The sequence below is a fragment of the Marmota flaviventris genome, chromosome 12 (genome assembly GCF_047511675.1).
Source record: "Marmota flaviventris isolate mMarFla1 chromosome 12, mMarFla1.hap1, whole genome shotgun sequence".
In the NCBI taxonomy this organism is placed as follows: domain Eukaryota; kingdom Metazoa; phylum Chordata; class Mammalia; order Rodentia; family Sciuridae; genus Marmota; species Marmota flaviventris.
In genome coordinates, this window is record NC_092509.1 from 25,161,283 (window position 1) to 25,185,145 (window position 23,863).

The window sequence follows — 23,863 nt, forward strand, 5'->3', positions numbered from 1 at the left end:
TCTTATATGTATGGTCAAAGATACAGTGATTTATGCATTATAATACCAAGATTTGATTTGAATTACTATGTAGTGAAGAAAAGTCTCATTGGCAACAGATTTAAAAAATGTTGCCAGATAAATTGTGTTTCCAAGTTCTTTTACTCTAATTTCGCTCTTAAAAATTAATGAAAGATATATAAAATTTGCTTTGTATATTGTTGTGAAGGAGCTGATGCAAATAGTAAGGGTATTTAAAAAGAGCCACCTTTTATATTGCTACTAAATTCAAGACATTCTATTTTCTATAATGTGAAATAGTAAGAATCACTGAGAAGTCATAAAACAATCAATATTCATGATTTCCCACCACGAATACAAATACTTTTTAAAGGATGGATGATGTCTTAAGAGGAGGAAGGAATATCTAGGAAGTGCAATAATTACAAAATGGAAGTAATTTGAATCAAATAAAAACTAAATTAAAAAACAAAATTAAAAAGTTGTAAATGAAATTTGTTAACAAAAGATCACTCTTAAGTTTTTTTTTTTTTTCCATGCTAGGGATTTAATCCAGGGCCTCATACAGGGCTAAGCAAGTGACCTGACACTGGGCTGCAGCCCTGACCCACATAAATTTTGATGTAATGCAAAATATTATAATATCAAGGAGGGAAATTTGGCAATATATAGCAAAACTGCATGCCTGTTTACTTTTTGTTAGCAATACAAATTTCTAGTTGTATACTTTGAAAATATATATTCACTAATAAAAATGATAAATATAAAAAACTGTTTATGGCTGCAGTATATGTAATAGCAATGTATTATAACCTCAGTGTAGCACTATAAGAGATAGCTGGAATAAAATATAAATGCACAAATTGGTTAATAAACAGTTTCAAAATCGAGGTATTTCTTTATGAATTGAAATGATAATGATAGATATTAAGAAAATAGAACAGGATGCAAAGAGTTTATGTCCAATAAAGAGATGACATATGCCTGTATTTAGGAACTTGACTACTGACTATTTTTTTTTCTCAAAAATAAACTCAGGAAATAAACCAGGAACAAATGTGTGTAAATGGTTACCTGCAGGAAGGGGAGGCGGCAAAGGTGGAAATGGGAGGCATGGGAGCTAACCCCCTGTGAACAAACCATTTAATCTGCCTACACTACATAATATTGACTTGTGATTTATATATATATATATATATATATATATATATATATATATATATATATACACACATACATATACATATATATATATATCGTATATATATATATATCTTATATATAAAAATCAAAAAATGAAAATGAAAACTCTAAATATAAGCAACAATGAAGAAATACATTATCATATCGAATTAATAATGCAATCTCAGGAAAATGCATAACTTTTTAAGACCGTGCTCTAACTGTACAATGTAGTAGGATACATTCTAAATAAAGAAAGAACTGAAATGAAAATTTGAAGTTCCCTGAAAAGGTTTATTGCTAATTGAGGGATTGAATTGCTGTAGTAATTCTGTACTCTTGTATAAATTTTAGTATGGAGAAAATGAGGAAATATATTGGCCATTTGGAGCCAGAAATTCCTCCATGAATAATTATAAGAATATGGAATAAATTTGGGAAGATAATGAGAAAGGTGTTTAGTATTGGTTTGAATTGAAAGTATCACTATAATCTCATAATTTGATATATTTCCTAGATTTATTCAGTTAAATTTCCTAGAAGCATAAGATTTCAGTGATAATAGGCAAAATAAGTGCTCAGATTTTGCTTTCTAAATAGCCCGCCTCACTAAAAGAAATGCAGAGCTCTCTGGACAAAGAGCTATGCTAGAGCTGTGACAGAGACAGTACACACAGAGCCTGCCACACCCTGCTGAGCTAAAATAGAAGTGTAAACAAAATCAAAATCAATCAATTAATTAATTAATAGTCAAGAAACAAAAAGGAAAAAAAGAAAGAATAAGTTATTTTGACACGTCAAAGGAGAAACACTGGCCACATTTAGATAATAAAAGCTTTGAAAAATATTATAATATATTACACAAAATATAAAAGAATCCTGGAGTCTACAGTAATACTGAAAACCATAAAATAAAAGGAAAAGTCCAGACAAAATGTGTAAGAGTAAAACTTTGAACAGGAAAGGGTTAGTTAAAACAGGTAGAATTAGTTAAACAATGCAATAATTGTTATAGGGTAATGGCTTAAAGCAAGAGAGTGCAGAGGATATTGAACTTTTTGGATGAAGATTGTTGAGGAACAGAATATGCAAACTAAATTCACTTCACTCATTTACCACTAATAGTGAAAGTACAAGGGAACTCTTCCCATGAGAATTCTGGTGTCATTATATTAGTAATTACTAGGACAAACTGATATATATCTTTCAACATGGAGCAATGGAAAGTATACCTGGCGTTGGGGCTGGGGATGTGGCTCAAGTGGTAGTGTGCTCGCCTGGCATGCATGCAGCCCGGGTTCAATCCTCAGCACCACATACAAACAAAGATGTTGTGTCCGCCAAAAAATGAAAAATAAATATTAAAAAAAAGAAAGTATACCTGGTGTTGACAATGTAGTATCACTCCTAAAATATTTAAATCTAAAAGCCAGTTATAAGAAAACAATCAGCAAATCTGAACTGTGAATATTAGAATGACAACACAGATTGCTTAACTTATTCACTCTACCATTATTAATTAAGCACCTCCCTGTGTTGTATACTGGTATAAATGGAGAACTCACAGAACTAGCATGTGTGTTCTTAGATCTTACCGTTTTTACTTCAAAATATAGTTTAGGTTAAGTGTTGGTGGGAATGCATTATTTTAGATTGTGTAGTGCACTAGTGGAATGCCATTTGGGTAGGATCCAAAACAGAGTATGTGGTCATAAGATTCAAGTCAGAAGCTTGCTTAGCATATTGGAGTAACCACAAGTCAGCTGGCTTAATAGCAGCAGCCTGAGGAAGGAGGAAGGTGGTAGACAGTGAGCTTGTCAGAAACTCTTTCATTTGAGATTATCTATAGAAGGCACGTGTATTAGATCTCTGTTATAATAATAAAATACCTGACATAATTAACTTACAAAGAGAGCAGGTTTATATTGTCTCAGAGCTTTGGAGTTTCCAGTCTATAATCAGTTGGCTCCATTGATTTGGGCCTGTGGAGAGGCAGCACATCATGGAAGAAATGTGTGGTAGAGAAAAACTGTTCACCTCATGACCAGGAATCAGAAGAAAGGTAAAGGAAAAGAACAGGGTCACACCATCTCCTTCAAAGGCATGTGCCCAGTGACCCAAAGACCTCTCATATGGTCCTACTTCCTAAAAATTTCCACTACTTCCCAGTAGTGACTGGAACAAAAACATATGGGTCTTGGTGGGGGAAACATTCAAGATCCAAACTATAGCAACATGGTGAGTAATTTGGATGTTTTTCTAAGAATAAAGGGAAACCTAGGAGAGAAATGTGCTTGTCAATAAGAAATTCATATCACATAGATAAAAATTATTTGCTTGTGTTTTAAAATTTTATTTATTGAGAAAATAAGATACAGTTTACATGTCTTAAAACATGTATTTTATGTAGATTTATGCTAAACATCTCAAGAGTCAACTATTCAGCTTATGCAATTGGAAATTATGAGAGAACTATGAAAGAGTCTGGAAGAATTCTTAAGTGAGACTGTTTTAGTCAGAATTTTTGTCACTGTGACCAAAAGACCTGACAAGGACAATCGGAGGAAGAACAGTTTATTTTGACTCAAATTTCAGAAGTTCAGTCCATGGTCTACTAGGACTTCATAGCTCTGGACCCAGGGAGAGGCAGAACATCATGGCAGAGGAGGTCATGAAGGAAAGCAGCTCAGGACATGGCAACCCAGAAGCAGAGATAGAACTCTGCTTACTAGGAACAAAATATATATTCTAAAGGCATGTCTTCAGTGATTTACCTCCTCCAGCCATATTTTACCTGCCTACAGTTACCATTCAGTTAATCCATACCAGTGAATTAATCCACATCAGTTATAGCTCTAAAAATATAATCATCTCACCTCTGAAAATTCTTGCTTTGTCTCACATGCTGAGGCACATCAATATGTAAATTCTTAAAATCATATGTTGTTTTTAACTTATCCAAAACCTCTCAGAAAATCCCTTGTTGACTCATCAGTTAGACCTGTTATATCTAAAGTTGTTAGAAATCCCAGTCAGTCATTATTTTGGTTGTCAGTCCAGTATTTTTTTTAACTCTAAATTGTATCACAGTAGAGAAAGTGTATATGACAGTCTTGAGTGAAATTTAATAAATAGCCACCATTGCTTGAGGGGAATAGAGGTGGCAGATCTTTCAAGGCCATATTTTACCAAGCACCTCATTTGTTAGTGCAGGCGACTTGGGAGATGCTGGCAGGGGAGGAATTGAAAAATCTCTGAAAATGCTTAATTTCATTTTCAATTTAAGTAGCCAGAGCTTACTCAAAGAAATTGTCCCTGGAGTGAAATTTTGCAGATGAGAAATTCTTTCAAATCTTTCTCATTCTGCTGCGTTTAACGTTCCTTACAGCAAGAAAGAGACAGTTTGGTTCAGTTCTTGTCTTAGTCACATCTGAGAAAAAGAAATCCCTTGGATGTTGCCTCCTGTCTGTCTTTAGTAATGTCTTTATCTGTTTCCAGTGATGCTCTCTAAGCCAGATGGACATGCAAGTCCATGTATGAGCTTGTCTTGGGCTAACATTTCATTTGATCCTCCTGTGGAGATTTCACTGAGATCAATGGGAATTACATGATTCGATCAAGGTGGGGTATATGGCCTCATGAATTTACTACAAATTTAAACTCTTTGAAAGAAAATAAGAAGCCAGAAGAGTGAGGAACAAATGTGATGAAATAGTCTAATCTGAAAGCTGGAAGCTCACCAAGGATATTGTACTTCTTGGGATATCATATTCTATTTTTGAAGATACAGCTAAGGTAATAAATGTAATCACATATGAAAACAAGACTTATTTAGAATCACAAACACCATTATGGACTGAGTTTTTTAAAGACATAAAATTTGAACAGATTTAACATCTATCTAGATAGATGTTATGACTTGAAGGAGTTGGTGTCAGACTAATATATAGCAGCGATCTTATCATAAGGTCTCATTGTTGTTGCCTTATCTTAGATATAGAAAACAATAGGCCATATCTGCATTCTTTTCTGATCTGTTTCATGAATCAAATTATCAATTGAATTTAGAGAAAGTTGTTAATTTTACTCATATCATTCATTACCTTGTAAAAATTAGTAAATCTTTCTTAGACAACTGATTTGTCTCCTGAAAAGAGGAATAACAATTCATATATTGGAGAGATAGAAAATGCTTGGCAGTTCAGCATAGGGAAGGAACAGTAAAGGGGAAAAAGAGACTAAGCAGGAGAACAGCTATTTTAACATGCCTGACACATGAACAGTTTCTAATTCTCAGAAAGGGAGTAAATTCCCATCTCCTAGAAAGTGACTGCATAGTCCATGATCCATCCTGTGCCCTCAGCAGGACAATTGAAATACCAAAAACCAATCAAGAGGAGTTTATCAAATTCTCCTAATCTGCCTTTAAAAGAAGGAACATTGTGAGACTCAAATAGCACCCTTAGCCCCCTCCCTAGGTGCACTGCATGGGAGTTCTGAGTTTTTCTATCACTTTCCCTTTTAAATAAAATTCCAGCTTGCTTGCTTTCCTTATGTTTGTTGTGTTCTTTCTTCAATTCCTTGAAACACAAACCCAATCACAACTCCCACCACTAACACTGGCAGGTATATAATAAGATTCTCTGCATTGTTATTTTGCTTTGGTAGTTTTCTTAACATTCTTGGGTAAAAGGTGTGACATACTTTTAATTCTCTGGCTAGTAACTTTTCTAAGTGAAGACTGCTTCCTTTTTTGTAGTGTGAGTTCTCAACATATCTTGGTTCAATAAAATTGAGACCATTTCAACAGTAAAAAATGTGCAGGAAGAAAAAAAATATGAAAATTACAGCAATGGTTGTACGTAGATTGAAGATGAAGACACTCTTAATTTTACTCTTCTGGATGGAGACTGGATTACCAAGGAATTAGTAAACCACTAGGCAAAGAGATAAACACATCAAGAACTAAGCCTTGTATTTTCATTCCATATTCTCATACATTAGAAGAATAATGGAGATGATTTCCATATAGGATTATATAATGGGATGTGGCATTTCTTCCATCACAGTCCCCATCCATTCTATGATGGTATAGTTCATAGCCTTTGAGATTTTCCCCCATAACTTATTAATTTTTATTGTGTTTTGTATGACTGAGTGGCTGACAGAGTCTCCAGCACCCCTGATCTCTGGTGGACATCAGATGAAATCAGAGGTCTGACCTCACATCAGGGCTGGCCTGGACATTGCCCAAAGTAGCTCAGTTCTTAAGGCATAAAGGAGCTTCTTGATGCAAAAGCAGTTTCTCCACCCTTGGTATCATGCCTGAAATGGCACATTAGAATTCATTCCTTGTAGGGTGAATTATTTTCACTCTCCAAAGAATTCTCTATTAAAATGCAGATATCGCTCGGAAATTTAATACCTAAGGTTAATTTCTGAAAGTCAACAAATATTTTGGGAGATTGAGAGCAAGATCTGATAAGGATGAAACAAAGAATAGGGTTTGAACTAAGAAGCGAACAACGAAGTCTCCGGAGAAAGGAAAGAGAGATGAGGGGGGGAATAGGGCATCACCAAAGACCTAGTTACCCTACCTCATAAGATAGGGTAGTGAAAAGAGGTTGGGAAGTCAAGGAAGTAAAGGGGGAAGTCCATCCACAGTTCTACAGAACTATGTAAGGATGTGTTTGTGAAAAGGCCTTTCTATGAAGCCTTGCTCATGAGAACCCTGAGGTGAAGACTAAATTTGAGGCTCCACATTGTATTTTTTTCCTTTGGCTTCATCATGGATATTACCATATTAAGGGCTGTGATGATTTCACTTGCATTGAGCTAAGCTTTCTTAAATTTTTGTACCACAAACTTTTCTTTTACCAAATGCATATTAAAAAGTTAACATCAAGCCAATATGAGTATCACTATGAAAAGTGCTCAGAGTATATTGCAAAGAATCTTGTTGGGAATCAAGCACTACATTTAATCTCTGGTTTAATCATTACATATCATAGTGACTTCTCCAATCTTTAGTTTCTTCTTCAATTAAAGACAATGAATTTTTCCTTGATATTCCCTCACATGATTGCTCTGAGCATTCAGGAAAGCACTTAACTGGGAAATATATGGGTGCAAACTGCTTGTTACCTAATTTTGATTTGAGGTCATTACTTTGGGTACCACCAAGTCTCTGACTATCAGAACAGCACACAGTCAGACAGCAGACCCAAGTACAGTTATGGAATATTTTCTATCAGATAAATTCCTGAATTAAAATAAATTAATTGGAGAGAGCAAAGTCCCTTGTGTTATGGACTAACTATGTCCCCAATCTACCCCACTCCCAAATTTGAATGTTAAAATGTTAAAACCCTAACTCCAATCTAATAATATTAGGAGTTGGGCCCTTTGATAATTTATTGAATTTACAGGAGGTTCCTAAGGGTGATATCCCCAGGAGGGGATTACTACCCTTAAAAGAAGAGGAAAACAGTTGAGAGCTCAGTCCCTCTCTGGCATGTTAGGATTAGCAAGGAGGCTGTCACCTGTAAGCCAGAACAAGAGCCCTCATCAGGATCCATATTGATGGGCACCTCAGTCTTAGACTTTGGCCCTCTAAAACTGTGAGAAGTAATAAGACACCCAAAGAATGTATAACTCATTTTTTTTTTTTTTTGCTGTTTCAGCAACCCAGTTTTTGGTACTTTTGCCACAGTAGCCCAAGTCCAAGTTCAAACAACATGTTTGAGTTAAAAAAGAGCTCTTTTGTGGCCATCTAAGGGAATCCTCCTTGTCACAACAATGGTGTATCAGTTTTCCTAAGGGATAGGCCTCCTGAATATTTATTTGAGATAGTTCCTTAAATTGGGCATGGTGGTGCATTCCTGTAATCCCAGTGACACAGGAGGCTGAGGCGGGGATTATCACAAGTTCAAAGGCCAGCATGGGTAATTTAGGGAGGACCTGTATCAAAAATAAATTTTTTTTTAAGAAAAGGGGGGTGAGGATAACTCAGTGGTAGAGTGCTCTTGGATTCCCCAGTACTGAAAGAAAAAAAAAAAAATAATAATATATATATATATATATATCTATCTATCTATATATCTATCTATCTATCTATCTATATATATATATATATATATATATATATATATATATATATATATATCTCCACAGTTGCCCTAGCATGTTGTCCCACTGTGAAAGAATTTTTTTAAAATTTTCTTTAAGACATTGTTTGTACTTCATTAAGTCTGCTAATAAGACAGCCAAAGAATGTATAACTCGTTCATTAAAATTATGTAGACTGGACCCCACTCTCCATTGATGATCTAACAGAATACAAACATTAATTCCTGTTTTGCCCAATCAAATGGCATTGTTTGAGATGGGGTAATTGGAAAAGAGCAAAGTAATAAACTTGTTGATTTTCTTTGTTATTACTAGAAGTTGATGATTTCCTGAAGGTAGGGTAACAATATAACAGGGTGATAGTTCTTCAAAATGTTAAGCATAAAGTAACATTATGAACCACAAATTCTGCTCCTCCGATAGGCCGAACCATAAGAAATGAGAACATATGTCCATAAAACAATTTGTATGTGAATGTTCATAGTAGTTCAAAAGTGAAAATAATCCAAATGTCCATCAACTGATGAAAGAGAACAATATGTGGTTATATTATATGTGGTATGGCCATAAAATAGCATGTGATTTTGCAGTAAAAATAAATGGAGGGAGTACCAATACATATGTTAGTAAGATTGACCTTGAAAACAAATGCTAAGTAAAAGAAGCCAGTCACAAGAGACCAAATATTATAGGATTCCATTTAAAAGAAATGTGAAGAATTGGCAAATCTGTGGAGATATAAAATAGGTCAATATTTTTCAGAGTCTAAGGGGAGAGGAAATGAATGATTATGAATGCATGTGAAGTTTCTCTGGAGAAAAGATGAAAACATTAAAATTAAATAGTGGAATTAATTCAACAATTCTGAATATACTAAAAACAAAACACCTAATTCTATACTTCTGAGGGGCAAATTTTATGGTATGTAAATTATTCTTCAATACAGGTGCAATAAAAATTATGAAGAGAAATTATTTCTGAAAGGAAAATGTCAGATATAGCAATAATTTTTCATATTTGGGGTACTTGTTAGGTGATTTTATAACAATTTCTTTCCTAGATGCTGCTTAATATGATCACTGGTGCATCTTATAGGTACATAAGAAGACTTATACCATGTAACCTCCTTCCAAATTTGTAAGCCAATATTCTGAGTGTTGAAGAATGTGACTAAATTTGGATATAAGGTTTTCTTAGAAGTAATTAAGCTATAATGAAGCCATTAAAGTAGGCCTAATCCACCATGACTAATGTCCTTATGAGAAGATGAAATTTGGACACAGACATGTACAAAACGAAGACTATATGCAGACCCTGGGAGAAAATGGCCACCTATAAGCTAAGTAGAGAGGCCTGGAACTGATTCTTCTTCACAGTATGAAGGAATCAACCCTGTTGACACCTTGGTCTTGGATGGCCAGCCTCCAAAACTGTGAGGCAATACATTTCTGTTGTTTAAAGTACCTAATTTGTGGTATTTATTATGGCAGTCTTAGCAAACAAATATACTTATTTTAAAAAATAAAATAAACATAACTAAGAAATGAAAGGTCACCAATTTATTACACTTGATCCTTTTAAAATGATACAAATTAGAGCATTATGTAATTTTTAACTTAAGAAATTACTTAAAGCTTCCATAGAAAATTAGCAATGACAACAATTCTTGGTTGATTTATTATCTAAAAATATGGACAGCGTGAGTTAAGAATTTCTTTCCCCTAAATCTGTCTTACTGTAGAGTGTAATTCTGAAGTGAGGCCACAGTTGCCCTAGAAGTTTGCATACAGCACTATGATTCATAGCTCGATAAAACTAGCAACAAATATGAGTTTATGAGTAAATAAGCTCAGATTTAAAGACTGGCAATAACAATAAACAACTTTCATGGCCATAAATGATCAGGGACGATAACTATTTATATGTGTTTTATCCTCCCACATAAAATATTTTACCATACAATCTATGTTGAGAGGGAGAATAAGAGTCTGTCAGAAGGCACTGAGTATCTTCTGACTGAAAGACTAAGTGTCTTATTTGCCCAAGAAGTCACTGAATGGAAGATGTTCAAGCAAAGGCTGGATTCAGTTATAGTCTGAAAAGGAATTTTAGGATTTTTAAAATGACTTACGAGTAATTCTTGGGACCTGTGTGAACAGAAGTTCTGTAATAGATAATTCTCTCAAGAGTTACCACATAATTGCCAACATTATAAATTGCTTGAAATATTTTCTGATTCTCTTTGCACAAGAAAAAAAACAACTTTTTTATATATTTAAAGTAAATGATTTTGAAATTAAGAATATACATGTTAAAAATATATGCATTAGAAATATGTAGAGGATACATATTTTAAAACATATGCATATATATAATTTGTTGATTGGAAACCTCTGCTCTGGAGGAAATGACTTGTCCCATTCCTAACCACTAATATATTTACATTTCAATTAAAGACATAAAGAAGCTTGCATATATTCATCATATTGATAATTATTCTAATACCCAATACAACAAATTATTTAATTCTAATGTTAATTCTCTGGAATATATAATATCACTAATGCTTTTTATAAATGAGGTAATTGACATGTAAATATTATATGAATTGCCAAATAACATAGGCATAGTATGAGGTATAATCTGAATTCAAACTCAGTTTTATGAGTCCAGTATACCATTTTTAAACAATTCGCTATATCACATTCCAATTAAATACTAATAATTCTAATAATGAATATTACATATATTTACAATGGTTGTTATAAATAAACAACATCTCTGTGAAGAACATTGAGCTGGAATCTTTCTGCCCTATGGCTTAGATCAATTATTCCACTCTGTATCCCAGATTCTTTTCTGTTTGATGGGGATGTTAATACAGAGCTCATACTGTTTTGTTCTTGATAATTATACATAGTATTTTGGCTTATTTTGCCAGTAGACACAAGGAATTTGATTTCAGTCCCCTGCCCCTCCTTTTCCCTTCCTTCCTCCTTCTTCTACTCCCTGTTCTCTCTCCTCTCTTCTATGGATCTTCCTTTCACTCTTTCATATTTGATTGTTTTTATTATATGGAGAAATATATATATATATATATATATATATATATATATATATATATATATATCTCCAGGAAAAATTATTTTGGTGCGTTCATATATGTGTGTAAAAGCTATTGTTTATTTCATTCCAAATTTCTACCCCTGCCCTTTCTTTATCCCTCCTTCTTGCTCTTCTTCCTTTACTCCACTAAGCTATTTTATATGTTTATAATATCCAGTGTTCTTTTCTGCCTCTGTCTTTCCCTTATTTTGCTTTAGCTTCCACCTAGGAGAGAAAATATTTGGCTCCTAATTTTCTGAGTCTAGCTTATTTCACTTGGCATGATTTTCTCCATTTCCATCCATTTCAGCAAATGCCATTTTTTCATTATTTTTTATGGCTGAGAAAAACCCCATGGTGTATATATGCCACAATTTCTTGATCCATTAATCTATCCATGGGCATCTGGGTTGAATCATATTTTGGCTATTGTGAATGTGTTTCTATAAACACTGAAGGGGCTGTGTCACTGTAGTAGGCTGCTTTTAGTTCTTTTGATTAAATACTGAGGAGTGGGATAGCTGGGCCATATGGTTGTTCCATCTCAGGTTTTTTGAGGAATTTGCACACTGCTTTTCTTAGTGGTTGTACTAATTTATAGTCAGTCCCACCAACAATGTATGAGTTACCTTTTCCCCCACTTACTGTCCAGTATTTATTATTGTTGTGTTCTTGATAATCGCCATTCTGATTGGGTTGAGATGAAATCTTAGCGTAGTTCTGTTTGAATTTCCCTGATTGTTACAGATGTTGAACATTTCTTCACATATTTGTTGGCCATTTGTATTTCCTCTTTCAAAAGTTTCTATTAGTTCTTTGCCCCATTTCTTAATTGAGTTACTTCTTTTTGTGTGCATCAATTTTTTTAGTTCTTTATATATTAATATATTAATACCTTGTCAGAAGTGTAGCAGGCAAATTTTTTTCCCATTCTGTAGAGTCTCTTTTCACTCTCTTAATCATTGCCTTTGATGTGAAGAAGCTTTTTAGTTTGATGGCATCCCACTTATTGATTCTTGGTTTTATGTCTTGAGCTTTAGGAATTTTGCTGAGGAAGTGATTGCCTGTACCTATATTATGAAGTGTTGATCTTACGTTTTCTTCTAACAGTTGCATGCTTTTTGGTCTAATTCCCAAGTCTTTGATTTGACTTTTTTTTCAAGTTATAGATAAGAATCTCATTTCATTCTCTACATATGGATATCCAGTTTTCCCAGTGCCAATTGTTAAAGGTTGTCTTTTCTCCAACATATATTTTTGGCACCTTTATCAAAAATCAAATGGCTATAAGTATTTTGGTTTGTCTTGGTGTCTTTCACCACATTCCATTGGTCTCCACGTCAATTTTGATGCCAATACCATGATATTTTGTTATACTATAGCTCTGTAGTATAATTTAACATTGGGTATTTTATGATGCCTCCTGCATTGCTTTTTTGTTCAGAACTGCTTTGGTTATTCTAGGTCCCTTATCATTCCAAATGAACTTAAAGATTGATTTTCTAGTTGTCTGAAGAATGCCATTGGTATTTTGATGGGGATTGCATTGAATGTTTATATTACTTTTGATAGTATGGCCATTGTTTTTTTTTCAGGGGGGTACAGGGGATTGAACTTGGCCCCTGAGCCACATCCCTAGCCCTATTTTGTATTTTATTTAGAGACAAGGTCTTAAGGAGTTGCTTAGCACCTCACTTTTGCTGAAGCTGGCTTTGAACTTACAATCCTCCTACCTCAGCCTCCAGAGCTGCAGGGATTACAGGCATGCTCCACCACACCTGGCAGTATGGCCATTTTGATGATGTTAATTCTGCCTATCTAAAAACACGGGAGGTCTTTCCATCTTCTGAGATCTTCTTCAATTTCTTTCTTGAGTGTTCAGTAATTTTCATTAAAAAATTCTTTCACTTCATTTGTTAGATTATTTCCAAGATTTTTTTTGAGGTTATTGTGAAAGGGATGGTTCACATTGGTTTTTGAAAGCAAATATTGTAGCCTGATGTGTGATATAGTTCATGAACTGATTGCAATGGAGTTTCCATCTCTCTGTCACTATAATTTTTATATTCATTAAAAGAAAAAGGAGTACTTTGGAAATAGGAGGGCTTTTTAAGGATAATTGTAGGGAAACCTCTTGGAATAAAATATTTTTATTTAATTTTTTTTAAAGAAAAGTTATCTGGTTAGGAATTTCTAAGATACTTCATATTTTAAAGAACTGTGCTAAGCACATAGTAGACATTCATTAAATATGAATTATTTTTAAATATGAAAATTGCAACTGTTAGTATAGGATTGTGGCTAATAATTGAATAATGTAGGCTGAGATTAGTTAAGTTAACCTGTTATTCCTTTAATGTCCTTATAAAGTTAAAAAGATATTTAGAAATGCAAAGTATTAATATGAACAAATCATATCATTCAAACATTTTGTTTTCTATGAAACTTATAATATCAAGATGGAGTCACTATGTCAAACCCAAAGATAAAATAATCAGGAGGTTAAGAAGAGAGAGTCCTCATGTACACATGCCTACAATGAGAATGCTTATAGACTCTTTAAAAGGGTTTTTATATGTACATATTTCTTTAACAAGAACTTTTGTCAAGGATTTTGCAAACTGTAGCTTACTATATGAGTCACAAGTCCAGCTAGCCATATGCACAAGAGCCCCTGCCTGAACTGCTATCTCCACTTATGAAAGAATGTCAACTGATGAGCCCTGTAATGAATGTTCTCTTTGTTCAAAACAAATCACCAGTTTTTCTCTCTTTTTATTTTTAAAAGCTTTCTCTTACCTTCTCCTTGAGTATGTCTATCATCCCATTGCATAGATGTCTCAGATTATAACCCTCCACAACTCCTGATTAAACTCCGTATTCCTTAGAGAGTCTCTCTCTGTTACTTAGGTTGACATTTTCTAGAAAAATATAAGTTAAAAGACAATCTACCAGAGCTAAAGAAAACCTTCAGCTACAGTAAGAAAATAGTTAAGCAATCTATACTTTCCTTTATACTTCTGCTGTTGGAAACCAACCTCTTTGTAAACAAAAACATTTCTTGGTGTCAACTATGGTCATTGTCATGACCATACCAGTCATGGTATTTCATGACCATGAAAATGTACTGGTATCATGTTCTCCTCAGAAAGAGGAGAAAATAATAAACTACATGGACCTCCTTTTTAGGCTGATTTCCCTAGAGAACAGAGATCATTTCTGCATAATCATGCTCTTTTGGTTTGCTTGTTTAAGCTTGGGGAAACACAGGTAAAAAGCATTGTCAGGCATGTAACCCATAGGTTATCCCAATACTTAGGTCAACTTTTATTTTTGTAAGAACAAGGTATCACGTTGTCACATTTTTTTCTGAACTTCTTCCTCTCTTCCACCCCCCCACCCCGACTATTTCTGTATCCCACTTTACCTAAAAGCTTATGATGTTAGTAAGTATTGTGTCTATCATAAACTAGGAGCTGCATTAGCCACCTTTTGTTCAAATGAAGAAAAAAATATAAGCATATATAAGTTATTTTTTCCTTATAGTCACTAAAATAAAACCCTTTGGTAGATTTTTTAAAAAATATTATTATTATTTTTTTGTTTGACACTGGATGAGTCATTTCACATAATCCAGTTGCAATTTAAAAATAACCTCCAGAAAAGATTGTAAAAGGTACCTAATGGTTTTATTTTCTATGAACTATTCCATAGTGGGGTTAATAAAGTCATATTTGATGGGAACAGAGAGAAATAAGCTCTGATGGAAAACACTGTAACAGCCACCCAGCCTCTCATAATAGTAATGGCATCTGTAATAAGTGCAAGGTGGTAGCTTTCTTTGCTTTTAGTTTTAAGGATAATGGGGCTTTTGCTGGGAAAGGCAAGCCAGCTCCATCACATCTCTAAAGGTGAGGTTAATAAGTGAAAGGGAGATTCACAGGAACCAGTGATTCACTGGAGCCTCATTTGGAGAGAAACTTAGTTGATCAGATCTTTGAATTCAATTCAGTTGTTTTTTTTTTCCCCCTGATGCCTAGATCACGATTCAATTCTCTGAAATTTTTTATTAATTAGATTAGTTAAAATTGCCATCATAGGCATTCATACCACCAAAATAACATTCTTTAGACAGTGTTTTGTAGTTTGGAAATCATAGAGAGCAGCACAGAGAGGCAACAACATTAATTATTCTTATTAAGTAATATAATGGATTTGTATGTGAGTGTGTGTGAAGTGATGTGATCAAGGCCTAAAACAGTCAGAATAGTGACTATTTATTTTGGTTCCTAGTTTCAACTACTTTACCTGTTTTAATATTTATTATTCCTTAAGTTGCTATGAAAGTAAATTGATTTTGTTTCTGTTTTTGTTTTTTCCTTCTTCTTTGCAAGTGACCCTCTCCTCTTGTGGAGGTCCTAAGGAACCATGAAATGATTTATGGGGGAAAATCAGAAGAAATTAGAGTTTTGGATGATTCATTCACTGGCTAATTTATATTGCCTTCTTTCTCCACCAGAGACTGGCAAACTTTGCTTGCTTTAAAGGACCTTAACACATGCATCCAGAGAAGACTGACTTGTAAATGAACATCCAAGACTTAAAATTGCTTCATTTCAAAGAAACAAGGAGAAAACAAAAATCGTGAAGAGAATAATGACATTGAGGAGTTTGGGGAATAGTATTGACACAAGGAATCAAAACTAGGCAATTCCATATTATTAACATGCCTTTTGTCATCACAAAACATAATATCCTTCAAAGAAAGACTCATTTATTAGAGCATTTGATCCCACACCAAAGTCTATCACTGGGCTCCAGACACAGGATCTGCTGAGATTATTTTGAATAATTAAAAAAGATCTATAAGTAAAATGTACAAACATGCAAGTAATGTACATGGGTAGGTAATAAAATAAACTGAAAGCTTGACTTGGTTGAAGCAAACTATCAGTTTCCTTCTCTATTTGCCCACCTCTTGAACTGTAAATGTATTAGTCAAATTTCAGAATATGTTCTTCAGGGCCAATGGGTAAAGTGCTTGGTTTCATTTGTTTTCTTTCAACAGAAAATAAACCAGCCACACTGGAGATATCCAATTTATTGTCTAACAATCCAAAGGAGTCAAAACCAAATCAGGCCAACAGAATTGTGTCAGAATAATATTTATTGTAAAAGTCAAAAAAACAGTAACTGTGTCCCAGTAAAGAAATACAAAAAGAACAAATGCTTAATTGTCAGAAATATTATTCAACATTATTCTCCATGTAAGTTATATATATTTAACTAATTATTGTTACTAACTATTATTTTAACTAATCCTCATAAAAGAATTAGCTTAAAAATTAGAGTTTTTACTCTCAGAATACAAAAAGCCAAGAAATTTTAGTACTTCATCTTGTAGTTGCCTATCTTATTAAATCACATCTTGATGGCAGAGAGGGCAGTCTTCTTGCTAGAGATATGATATTGAATATGTACTTGCTTGCATTTTAATAGTTACCTTTAATTAGAAGTTAACTAAAATTAGCCCAAAGAAACCAGCCAAATAAATGAACTTGATCCAGAAGCAATGAAAAAGTCCTTACAAATATTGGCAAGTATTTTTTCTGAGCTACATATGTTTGCCTTCTATTGTGATTATTTGACATGCACATACTAGGACCAGATGACCATAACATCTTGTCAATGTTAAGAAAAAGTCAGATTCACCATGCTAAATTATCTGCTTTTAAAATTATCTGCTTTTATCTGTTCTTACTGACTTATAATATCTGGAAAATTGTTGCTAATATAGTGAGCTTGTCAAATAAATCATTTTAATCTAAATTTAGGGTTTGAAAATGTTACCTGCTTGAAAAATGACTTTAAATCTATTGCAATACTCTAGGCTTGAGTAAGTATGCAATGTTGAGCACTTAAAAATCTTCAAATCCCCCCAAAAGTGAATGTAACATTATATTGACACTTGACTTAGAGCAAAAACTTCTAATTTGTGTTGCCATTATGAAGTCTCAGAAACAATACATTGTATTGGTCACGGGTCTGTAGAGGAATAGAGCCAACCAGATGCACATATAGATGATTATTTGAATGATTATAAAAGGGAAGTTATTTGATTGACTTACAGGATGAGAAGCTGGAGTGTCCCACAGTCCTTAAATACAGGTTGATGGGCTAGAGGAACCAGTAACTAGCTGCTCAGTTCAATAAGCTGCAGCCTCAGAACAAAAGGGACCAAAGATGCAATGCCAATCAGAGGCTGAAGACCTGGCAGCTCACTGGAGAATCACTGGTGAGAGTGCACTTTGGAAAAATGTAGGAGATGGAGCCCAATCTCCACAGTGACAACAGCACAGGACTCCAGAAGCAAACACACTTTGGCTAAGGCTTTCTCCTCTTTGACTTTTTGTTCCATCCTGGCCCCCAGCCTATTGAACAGTACAGCCCAAGAAGGAAGTCTCTTCCCTAGTCTGCTGTCCCAACTGCCAGTCATATCTGTAAACATCCTCACAGATACCCATAGAAGGCTCATCATCATTGGCATTAGCTAGGCACCACTAAATCGAATTAAGTTGACCAACCAGGTTCACCATCACAACCATAAAGTGAATTAATGCAAAGAAGATAATATTTTTTACCCAGAAACAAGCTTTTCATGGTTTGAAGAAATTGTATTGTCCTTCTCAGGTACCTAGATTTATAAACCTTTGAATCATAAAAAATACAACCATAGACTCAATATTATTCTCAATCACAATATTATTCTCCAAAGCTTTAAAAAGGTGTGTAGGAAGACCTGCACTTAACCTATGAAAAAATCAATATGCTCAAGATAATGAACCTTTAAAAAATTGTGTTTGTCTTCTAAGAGTCTACAAAGACTCAAATTAGTGCCTTATAAAATTAAAGTGTTCAGGGTTCTAGGGTGAATTAATCTGGTACCTTTTTTTCCTTTCTAATAATTTCCCTTGTGGATTTAAAATTGTTCTGTTTACATGGAACAACTCTTTGAAAAAATAGCCTAAAGTTCTTCACTTTTGCTTTTAGATTACTGAAGTGTGCATCAATAAGCTATTGAATGATTGAATAAGGTCTCCAAAAGCTATAATGGAGGACTAGATGTAAGAATACATATCTTTTGTGTGGATGAAATCCAACACTGCAAAAAGTAGAAACTTTCTTTACCTGAAAGTGCTATATATACTTGAGGGCAGGCATATTTAGGATTATTACACACTTTCGGAGTTCTTTCAGGTCGATAGTTTTATTCTATGATGACTGTGTTGCATGTGTGCTTATGAGAAAAATGTGGGAAAGTTGTACAGCATCTTAGATTAGAAAGTAATCTAGAAGTTATTTTGGTTCAAAATTATACTAAGTGCATGTAAGAATATGCCACAATGCATTGTGATATTATATATGACAAAATGCATCAATTAAAAAATGAACAAATAGAATGAAAACCACTAGAGTGGAGGAAGGAGATGGGGGAGGGGGAAATGGGGCATTTTATGAGGGATTGAAATAGAGAAAACTGTTATATACATTTATTAATATGTCAAAATGAACTCACACTATTATGTATAACAATAATGCACTAAAAAGAACTCATAGTAAAATAACAATATAATCCCTATGAATGCAGTTATATAATTTATAGTAGTGGTACTCAATTGTTTAACAGGACATCTCTTTCAAAAACAAGTCTCTTGATAAAGTCAGCATGCTAAATGAAAAGTTGGGTTACCCTGGTTGGAAGCAGAGGGGTCACCAGAATATCCCTCTTTCCCACCATCTCCATACAAATATATTAGAAAGTTGTTAGTTGTTCATCTGTTAATAGACAATTGGGTTATTTCCAGTTTGTAGTTACTCTCAATAAAGCTCTTCTAAATGCTCCTGAACAGGTCTTTATAATAATGTTGTTTTAAATTTTTCTTTTAATTTTCATTTCCCTAATGATTAATGTGGTTGAGTTTCTTTTCCTGTGGCTATATTTTTATCTTGTTTGTGGATCCTTTGTTCAAATTTTAGTCCATTTGTTTTTGAGGTCTTTGTCTTTTTATTATTATTGAGTGAATGAGTTCTTTGTATATGTTTAGAAATAGTTCTTTATTGAATCCCCTTGTCAAATAGTTCTTTTATTCCCTGTTTGTAGCTTTTATTTCTATGTTTTAGAAAGCAGATGGTTTTCCTTTCTCTAAAACCTAACTCATTCTTTTCTTTTATGCTTTATATTTTTTAAAAAAAAATTCTGTTCTAGAAATCAAACCCAGGGGCAATTTACCACTGAGCTACACCCTTAGCCCTTTTTATTCTTTCCATGGAGACAGTATCTCACCAACTTACCCAGTCTAGCCTTGAACTTGCAATCCTCTTGCCTCAGTCTCCTGAGTCTCTGGGATTTTAGGTAAGTACTATCACATCTGGTTTATGTTTTGTACTTTTTATCTTATTTTTAAGCAAAAAGCTTTACAGGTTATACTTTTATATTTATATTTAAAATTCTAAGCCCCTTATAATAATTTCTGAAATGAGATAAGGGTGAAGCTGGGTTTTGTTTGTTTACTTTATAAGTCAACACAGATATGTTCTAACACAATTTGTTGATAAAATTATCTTTGCCCAACTTGTTTTTGGTCATATTTTAAAAGTTAATTGGTCATTTTTATGTGGCAGTATAATTATATTCTACTGAATATGTACTAATATGCCAATATCTTATTATTTGATTATTCACATTTAGAAATAGTCTTGAATTGAGGTCATAGGGTCTTTCACATTTTTTATCTTTAAAAAAATCTAGGAGATTGAATTCTTACCAAAAATTTAAATAAAGTTGTCAAATTCCTAAAACAATGATCCAGGCCATTTATTGGTTTTGCATTAAATCTATATATTAACTTTATTTTTCTAATCCATGAAAATGGATAATCTCTTCACTTATTATGTGTGCTTAAGTTACTCTTAGCAATGGATTGTAGGTTTCTATGTTCTGATCCAATACACAATTTTTTCAGTCTCTCCCTATGCATATCATATTTTTTGTAGCTATTTTAAACAGCACTTCAAAATTTCAATATCCAATTTTTTTTTCTTGATATTATGTAGTCATACCATTGGATTGTATATATTAACTTTGAATTCTGAAAGCTGCAAATTCTCATTTATTAGTTTAGCTTTTTGAAGATTCTTTAAAATTTTCAGAGGAACTTCTCTAGAGCAAATAAAACAGTTTTCCTTTCCAGTATATATGCCTTTGTTATGCATTGCATTATTGACACATTTAAGAACTTCAATAGACTTTTCAAGAGAAATGGGAAGAGTTAAGGTCTTTACTATTTTTTTTTATAATCCTAGAAAGAAATCTTTCATTGTTAAGTGTGATAGTAGGTGTATAATTTTTTCTAAGTGCCTCTTCTCAGATTTAGAAAGCTTCCCAGTTTGCTGAAGCTTTTTTTTTTCTCTTTATTTTGCTTTGTTTTCACTGTTGGGCTCAATTTGATTTAATAGTTTTTAGGATTTGTTTCATACAAAATCGACCTTCAATGGTAGTCAGGCATAGGATAACCACTACAGATGCCCCTGGGCAAAACAGGAAAATCAGTGGCATAAAGAAATTGTAACCCATAGAAAATCTGAAGCTCATGTATGCAGATGTTGAAGTTCTATGCTTAAATCTCAAAACATGTAAATAATCTTCTATGAAAGCAAGGTTTCTTTGTGCCTGGTTCCTCTTCTCTGAGTTATCCATTTATCTATCATTTTTCATGAACAGCTGCATTTCCATGCAGTTATTTCATGCCTACTTGCTTCCAGTAGACTTTCAGATCCAAAAGCCTCTTTTCATTTTGTTCTATCTGTATCTCTTTCAGTCTAAGCCATAAGGATTCTGCTGATATGCTTATCAGAAAACTTGGTAAAGGGTAATAGCAGAAAAAGAAATTGAGATGAGGACTTTACACAAAGTAATCTTGTTAGTTTACTTCATTGGACAAGTGTCACACCCACAGATATCTTCCAGGTGAATCCTTCTCTACCTTGGGCTTTGGTCAAGATTACAGAGGCAGAGTGGGGGTGGCGTTAATCTTTCTAGAGACTCTATTTTTGGTGGAGAGCCTTAGTGGGGCAGACATGATATTTAAAGAGCTTTGTGACTGAAGAGTATTTTGAGGTACATCTTTAACTTTCCAAGATCCAAAATTTTTATGCTCACACTGTGCTTTACCATATGACCACATTTTTGGCAGTGCCTCAGCTTTGTTCTTTAATCAGAAACCCTTACTTTCCCTGTCTTTCTTTTCTTTCTTTCTTGGCTTTGAACTTTAGTCAGAAGCCCTTCCTTTTCCTTTCTTTTCCACCTTCCTTCCTTCCTTTCTTCCTTCCTTTCTCCTTCCTTCCTTCCTTCCTTCTTTCCTTTCTTTCTCTCTTTCATTCTCTTTTAGTTATCAGGATAGAAAGAGCATTTTCAAACAATCCAGTCCCATCCTGAATTTTTGTTTGTTTGTTTAAAGTCCTCATCTCAATTTGCAGTTTCTGATATTACTCTTTAACATTAAGCAACAAAAAGAACTCAGCATGGACACCTTGAACAGTTTACATTGACATCCTTTTATCACCCCCTTCATTAGGCAAGTACTCTACTTTCTGTATGACTGCCAAAACCAGTGCTGATAAACTTCCTGCTACTATATAACATATAGTCCCTTACAATTAATTTTCAATAACATTTGACTCACTTTTCTGTAAATTTTAATCATTAATTTCATCAAAATGCAAATTCTATGGTACTTGGCTTTATTTTGGTTTTTGTTATGCTGGGAATTAACACAAGGCCTCAGGTATGCTAAGCATGATTCTGTTAGTGTACCACACATGCCCAGGCCTTCAGTAATTTTTAAGCACCTAAAGCTTTCACTATGCTTCTCAAACCAAATGCTTTATTCCAAAATGATCCTACATTTGGGGGTTTTATAATGATAACATATACCTCTAAACACTAAAACACAATCATGTATTTTTATCATTTCTATGGGTCAAGAATCCAGGTGAGGCTTAGTTGAGTATCTCCAGCTTGAGATCTCTAATGAAATCACACTTTATTTTTTAGCTCAGCTATAAAGGCTGATTTGGCCAGAAACCACTTTTAAACTCTCACTCACATTATGTTTAATGGGATTCAGCTCCTCCAGGACTATTGGACAAAGACATCACTTCCCTTTTCCCTAATAGCCACCTGATCTCAAAATCTACAACAAATCTATAGTAACCAAAACAGCATGGTACTCGCACAAAACAGACAAATAGACCAGAAGGCCATTCTACATGTCATGCTAATAGAATTCAGTTTACAGATGATATTTTCAAGGCACAATACTGAATTTACTCAGTGAAGGAGAGAGTGAAAATGGAAAAGATGGCCCAGAATAGAACCTGGACTCTACTACATTTAGCAATCTTTTTTTTTTTTTTTTTTTGCGGGGGGGGGGGGGCAGTAATTGGCATATAAGTCTTAGGGAAAGAAATCAGCGAGAAAAAAAAAGAAAAATAGATAATTATGCGGCAGTGTAATGTATCATAAATACAGAGAAGAAAATAGTGTCAATTAGGAGATGTGACTGACTTGGATGGAATACTGCTGAAAGGTAAAATGAGGCTCAAAATGAAATCTACTTTTTTTGTGATGACTCAGAATATTGATTTTGATAAGAGCCATTTCAATTATGTGGTATGAGGAGAAAAGCACTATTGAAGGCAACTGAAGAGGAAAGAGAAGACAACAGAGACAGAGACATAGAGAACTCATCTGAAGTGCTTTATTGTGAAGGAGGGCAGGAAAAGAGAAAAACAAATGGCACAGAAAGGAAAGAGGAAATTGTAGGGAGAAGGTCCTTGAAAATATGAGATAAAAAGAAATTCAACCAAAGAGCATAGAGATGAGACTTAATTTAAGATAAACATTTCTTTCACCATAACAGAAAGGACAACAAGTATGTGGGTCCAAGTGCACTTAGGCGGCCCTTATTGGTATTTTTAGATAATAGTTCTTCTCTGCTGTTTCTGATTTCTCCAAGAACTATGCAGAGAAATCAGTAGCCAAGATGAAGAGGAATTTATTGTTTGACAAGAGGGAAGTGGGAAAAAGTCATGTTGAAGAGGGAAGTGAACTTACTAGCAATGCCATCTTTTAGTTTTGCAGTTCAAATTGATACTTGGGCCCAGAAATTTCTCTGATTTAATTTTTTGCTTCAAAATTGATTTATTCACCATGGTATAACTTTTCTCCCCTAAAGTTTTGCTTATGTACAGATCCAGGTCAGTACATAGTTGATTTTAATCTGGGATGGAGTTTTTCCATAAATAAGAAAGACAAAAGAATGCTGGGGCTGGGGCTCAGTGTAAGCGCACTTGCCCGGCATGTGTGACTCACTGGGTTCCATTCTCA